A 6,250-nucleotide genomic window follows, 5' to 3' on the forward strand; every position below is an offset into this window, starting at 1 on the left:
ACATTTATCTGTAGTGCACTGTACCACATCGGATTTTGGGCAGGAATACAACTCGGGTACAGTCTTATAAGGAACGGGTACGTTTAAGTATATTAACCTTAACCCAGGTACATGCAAGTATGCTTAATGGTACCAGGGGTACATGTAAGTAGTACCCAAGCTGTGAATAACCAATCGAGCGTGAGTGAAGTAGATTGTACCTTATGTCTTTAATAATTGCAGAACAATTACCTTAATTATTTATATATTTTGTTCATTTGATTACAATTTATTTATTTGTCAAATTCAATTCTGCAGTGCTATAAATATGCACCCCCCATCCAAAAAATTTATTTCGTGCATATTGATGGGGCTTTTTTATTTATTTACTCCTTGTCTGCATTCCTCCCTTTTGTGTTGGTAATGTGAACATGAAATGATGAGCACTCTCATGTTAATGAATAACTTTTATTTTTTATAGATTTTGGCATATTGCATATTGCCAAGGGAGATGTTTACTGAGGATTCCATGCCATTAATGTGCAGGCTGTTGCTGACGCCAGCATGAGGTAAATGTAAATACAGTATTATGATTCATTACCTTATCATTAAATTTGGTATAAAAGCAGATAAATACCATAAAAGGTTGAAATAAGCGTAATGCTTATCATCTTTGACATCTAATAATAATTAGTTACGTACATGCGCAAAAATCATTAACTACCACAATAAGCACCTTTGCACTGTGTGATCAAGCTTTTGTTCTTTTATGTGTTAGCCAATGCAGCTATCAGTAATATCTTTAAATATTGTCTTAAGTTACATTATTTCATCTAGGTAACTAAAATATAGTGATTTGATAATACTTAAGCTAGTTTTGTGAAACTTATTGAGATGCTTTCCTACCTTAATCTAACAATATTAACTGTGGACTGCTGTTTTATCAAAGACAAAGCAACTGCCCAATAAAATATTTCTCAATTTACAGCAATATCTGAGCACCAATGATGAGGGTCATCTGCTGGGAGATAGTGGGTATCCATTAAGGACTAACCTGATGACCCCTTAACCTCATCCCTCCCATGCTGCGGAACAGGCCTACAATGACCATCTATGTAGAGGGTGGGTAGTAGAAAGGGAGTGTTGAAATCACGAGATTGGTTACATATTATATAGGTTGTGAAATATAAGTCTTATTAGTGCGAGATCAACTAACCCACGAGATCAACTAACCACACAGTATTTAAATGAAGTATTAGTGCCAATCTCTTTCTTGTGCCTCACAGTGTCTTAAATCAAACGTAGCTTCTAAAGCTTGATAACGTACAACTTTAATTATCAAATTTAACAATTTATATGTAAATTAACTTTTATTATAACTGAGGGTTGTTTGCATGTGTGAATATGATGTTTCATAAAAAAAATGTCCGTTTAAATAAACTGATGTTTTATTTATTTTATTTTAAATCTTAAAAATTCATTTTGCTTATCCTAACAAATATGTATGAAATATTGTTTACTAGTGCATTTAAATGATATTGTGCATTAATAGTGAATACAGGCACAAATAAAGTGTTTTGTAGGCTATATATTATATATAATTAATATTGAAATTAAATTAATGTCAATGGTATCAGGACAATTTAGTCACTTAGACAAATGTCTATGTTAAAGAAATACTTTTGATATTTGTTTAGATATCTGCATGCCACTGGTGGATGTTGGCCTTTCAAGTCCAATAAGTGCTGTGAAATATCAACTGTGTACATGCCCCTGCATAACCTGTGTCTGGATTCAAATGTTCCACTGATGGAGGAATTGGTTGGAAACGTGATGGAACCGGAAGTTATGAACAACACACCAGTACATCGAGCAGCATGTGATAAGAGGCAGCAGCTGATCAAACTGTTTCATCAAAAATGTAAAAAAATTATAGTTATAAATGTTATAAAGTGATAGATGGCTCGAGTCTTCTCTGAATAGGCAGAGCTACACTACTCAGCCAAATGGCGTAAAGTTGTGTCATAGCTGATTTGGAAGGATTGGTATTCCTGGTCGTCTAGAGACAATAGTTACAACAGCTGATGTTTGCATATTTTATAATTGTGTATGCATAATTTGTCATATATTTACTTCAAGGTTATAGGTTTGTGAAAGAAAAAATGCCAAAAAGGACCAATAAAAAAGTTATGTGTTAGATATTACCAAGTGCTTGATTTAATATTTATTTTAAAGGGAACTTTTCCTAAATTTGGCAGATATTTTAGTTTTTCATTAAACGCTTTTATATTGATACATGTAAACACTGGATCTAAAAAGCTCCAGTAAAAAAAGAATACAATTAAAGAAAGATAAAAAGTAACTCCTACAGGGCTCAAACCACTGACCCCTGAAGTAAAAGCCTCACACTAAGACCACTTGTCCGTCCTTATGATACAATGAGTGATGTATTTTACACTTTATATAAGCAATTCTCATCGTGTCACAAAATATAACGACAACAACAGAACTCTACAAATTATTCAATCTTCGAGTGTTGCAGCAATTAGTTGCAACGTTTTACAATTTTCAAGTGTTTATATAGTCAAAAGATGGATATTTTAGAGCATGGTAAATGTTTAGTATTACTGTTTCCTCACAAATATCATAACTACAACAAAAGTTTGCGAATCTTAAACTTACTTTTTTTTAATTTAGTCAATTTACCAAAACTGGAAAAGGTCCCTTGAATAATGAACAGTTATCTGAGCTCCAGAAAAGATCAAATACTCAAGGTACTTTTCCCCATTAACAATTTTTCAAGTGATATTTTACCCACTGACTTCCGCTCTAAAAGGTGTTCTCTGTAATGAACATTCTCAATGCCACATTAAAACAAGGGCTTTTAGTAAAACATGCATGCCCCCCATATGGGCTGTCAGTTGTAGTGGCAGTCATTGTGTGAATACGTTTTTTGTCACTGTGAACTTGACCTTTGACCTAGTGCCCTGACATTCAATAGGGGTCATCTGCCAGTCATGATTAATCTACCTATGAAGTTTCATGATCCTAGGCCAAAGCTTTCTTGAGTTATCTTTCATCCGGAAACCATCTGGTGGACAGACCGACCAAGCAAAACAATATACCCTCTCTTCTTTGAAGGGGGGGCATAAAACGTGGGCTTGTAAATGTATCAGTACTTTATTATAATAAGTGTGCTGTCTATAAATATGGATATTATTGTCATGAAAAAATAGAACTAAACTTAACCCCTTTAAGATTCTCTGTTCAATTATTTAGTCATCTACCGTTAAAATATGTTGTTTACCTGTTCATTTTTTTTGTATTTTTATTGAAATGTTTATCATAATAATGTTTATGGTATTGATTACAGTTGCTATGACACTAGTTTTCAATGAATAAAACACAAAGAACATTCACAAATATTTATTATTAATCAGGAAGTACAATATATTAACTGGGCATGGTATTATAATTCATATGACAATTTATATCTTACATGATATTATGTGTAATAATAAGTTTCATAGACTCACTGAACACCATCACATGTAAAATCAATTAAAAGTTCCAGAAACAATTGAGCAATGAAACATTTCATTTTTTTTTAAAGAGAAACCAATTCCTCATGATTATTGCTTATGTCCCTCTGAATGGAATATCTTTCCCTTGACGCCATCAACATCTCCCGAGTTTTAGTTACGCTGTTGCTTCATTCTTAACATGTTGCTGCAAGCAGATAAATTTACTAGTTTATACATTTAACAGAACTAAATATTAAAAACACAACATATGACACTATGGTCATAATAAGCTAGCATGCCTACATGACCTGGTTTTGTTTCTAAAAGTTGGTTTTTGTATTGCAAAATTAACCTAGCTTTGTGAATTTAAACTCAACATTTGTGTGTGACACTAATGCTCTACATTCCAATTTCTTTTTTAAGTACATTGATGTCGAAAGAATTAGATAAAAAATACCTTGACACACAAGTTCATACCCTGGTAAATAGGTTACCGCTAATAAAGTTAAATGAAAAAATGCAGCAATACGTTATCCCCATAAAACAGAGTACAATGAAAAACAAGAGCACCGCATAACAGGTGTGAACGCTCGGCTGCGGTTGCATTTTTTTACGAATAAAAGCTTGTCAGAATTATTTTAAGGTCACAGTGACCTTCACCTTTGACCTAGTGACCCAAATATGGGTGAGGCGTGTAGAACTCATCAAGTTGCAGCTGCATATGAAGTTTCAAAGTTATAGGTGGAAGCACTTTGACTTTATGGCCAAAGTTCAATACATTGATAAAATGTTAAGGTTTGAGCATGACGCGGACGACACGACACGCTGGCTATGACAATACCTTGGGTTTTTTTCGAAAACAGCCCAGCTAAAAATTGAAAACATAAATTGTTACATTTTAATTGTAGGAAATAATTAGCAGTCAGCTTTACTATAATCTATAGAAAAAAACTAATAATTACTATTTGTTGCTTCTGCCTTCAGTTTTATGTTTTAACGTAGCTGAGTGACACAGCTTCTGTTTTAGTTTTGACAACCGTGTTCTCTGTTCATTCAATTTTGGTCCTTCAGCCAGTAATAACATTTTGTTTTCTGGAAAAACAAAGAAATGAAAACTGCATTTGTTATCTTTACATGTAACACAGTTTTGCAGATAAAGCAATATAAATCAATGTTGATTATTTACATCTTGTGAATCAACACTATAATAAATTATTGTGGACAATGATATTTATTTAATGCTTTCCGGTGGTTTATAAAGAAATATCGGTGGATTGATAATTTCATTGTTTCAAAAAATGAAAATTATCAGTGAGAATTATCGATAATTTATACTGTTTACTGTGAAATGACGTCATTTATTTGACAAAATGACAACATAATTCCAACAAAATTCTTAAGTAAAACTCTTTAACAATGTATATAAACTGCGAAAAAAGCATAAAATAAAAAGAAAATTTGTTGGATTTGGTGGAATATCGATTTTTATTCACTTGTGATCATAGAAAATATATATTTTCACTCGTGGCTGCGCCACATGTGAAAATATCATTGTCTATGATCACTCGTGAATTAAAAACGATAATCCACCGAATCCAAAAAATATCCTCTATATAATAAACAAACAAATAGCATTCTCAATGATATGACATTTGTAATTACTAAACATGTTGTGTCATGTGAATCTCATACCTTATTGAAATAAAATATTTGATAATTGAACACAAAAATGCTGACATGATAAACTTTCAATCAATGATGTCTTGTTATTGTCAGCCTGAATTCCGATTGGTCTATATTAAATTATATTATTAAACTGTTAAATGATCTACACCACAGTCGCATTTCTGCATAGGAAGAACAAAACAATTAATCTTACAAATATATTTTTATTCATGGATAAAGAAATTAAGCAAAAAATAATCTTCATTCTTGTCAATATCAATTGCCGCCTTAGAGTCTTTTGATGATTTTTGCTTTGGCAGACACTTGGCTGAAATAATTCGCGTTCAGATTTATCCTGAACGCGGATTATTTCAGCTGTCTTCATTTATGACCAACAAGTTCTCAACTCACATTTCAACCGTCTTCATCCGAAATAACTTCTTTTTGCGTTAAGTAACGGAAGGAGAGTGTCGGCAAAACAGCAATCGGTAGCCGGTCTACACGTCGTTTTCCAATGTTTGTTTTTGTTTCGATTCACAACTAGCATGGTTTTTGTTAGTCCAAATAATTAGACGTAAATCGACCTCATATTTATAGGAGTATGTTTTTGTGCGATGTTTTCCTTAGCTGACAGAACGCGCGAAAATTACGTCATGCAATTTTTCAGACTGTGTCACTATTTTTTTCGGTTACAAAATACGTATATTTAAGTAGTCGTATTTTATGTATGTTGCATTTACGATTTCGTTGATGAAACGGAGTTTATGTAAAATCGTAAACGACTATAATATTAATCTCGATACATAATTTACGATCGTATAAAAATACGTAATTATTGATAAAACGGCCCCCTGGGATGACATCTAAAACTTGAGTAATCAAAAAGCAACATGCTCTCTTTTCTGCTTTTTAATTTCAACTTATGATGCCGTGAGGTTATATTTATCGATTTTTACAGTATATATACATGTTTGATAGTTACTGCTTGTATGCTTATAAGCGTCAACGGTATTCCGAAGCAAAAGTGATACGTCTAAAATATCAAAAAGTGGCCTTGGTGATGGGTTTATTTGGTTAATTAG

At 32.6% G+C, this 6,250-nt stretch overlaps 1 long non-coding RNA gene across 1 annotated transcript; it reads left to right on the plus strand.

The window, feature by feature from the left end:
- Nucleotides 1-250: 250 nt before the first annotated feature.
- Nucleotides 251-1,979, plus strand: LOC127875862 (uncharacterized). The gene is made up of 3 exons (XR_008047486.1): nt 251-548; nt 968-1,101; nt 1,677-1,979. It is a non-coding gene; the product is annotated as an uncharacterized LOC127875862 (long non-coding RNA).
- The last annotated feature ends 4,271 nt before the right edge of the window (nt 1,980-6,250 follow it).

The sequence above is a fragment of the Dreissena polymorpha genome, chromosome 4, assembly GCF_020536995.1.
Source record: "Dreissena polymorpha isolate Duluth1 chromosome 4, UMN_Dpol_1.0, whole genome shotgun sequence".
Taxonomy (NCBI): domain Eukaryota; kingdom Metazoa; phylum Mollusca; class Bivalvia; order Myida; family Dreissenidae; genus Dreissena; species Dreissena polymorpha.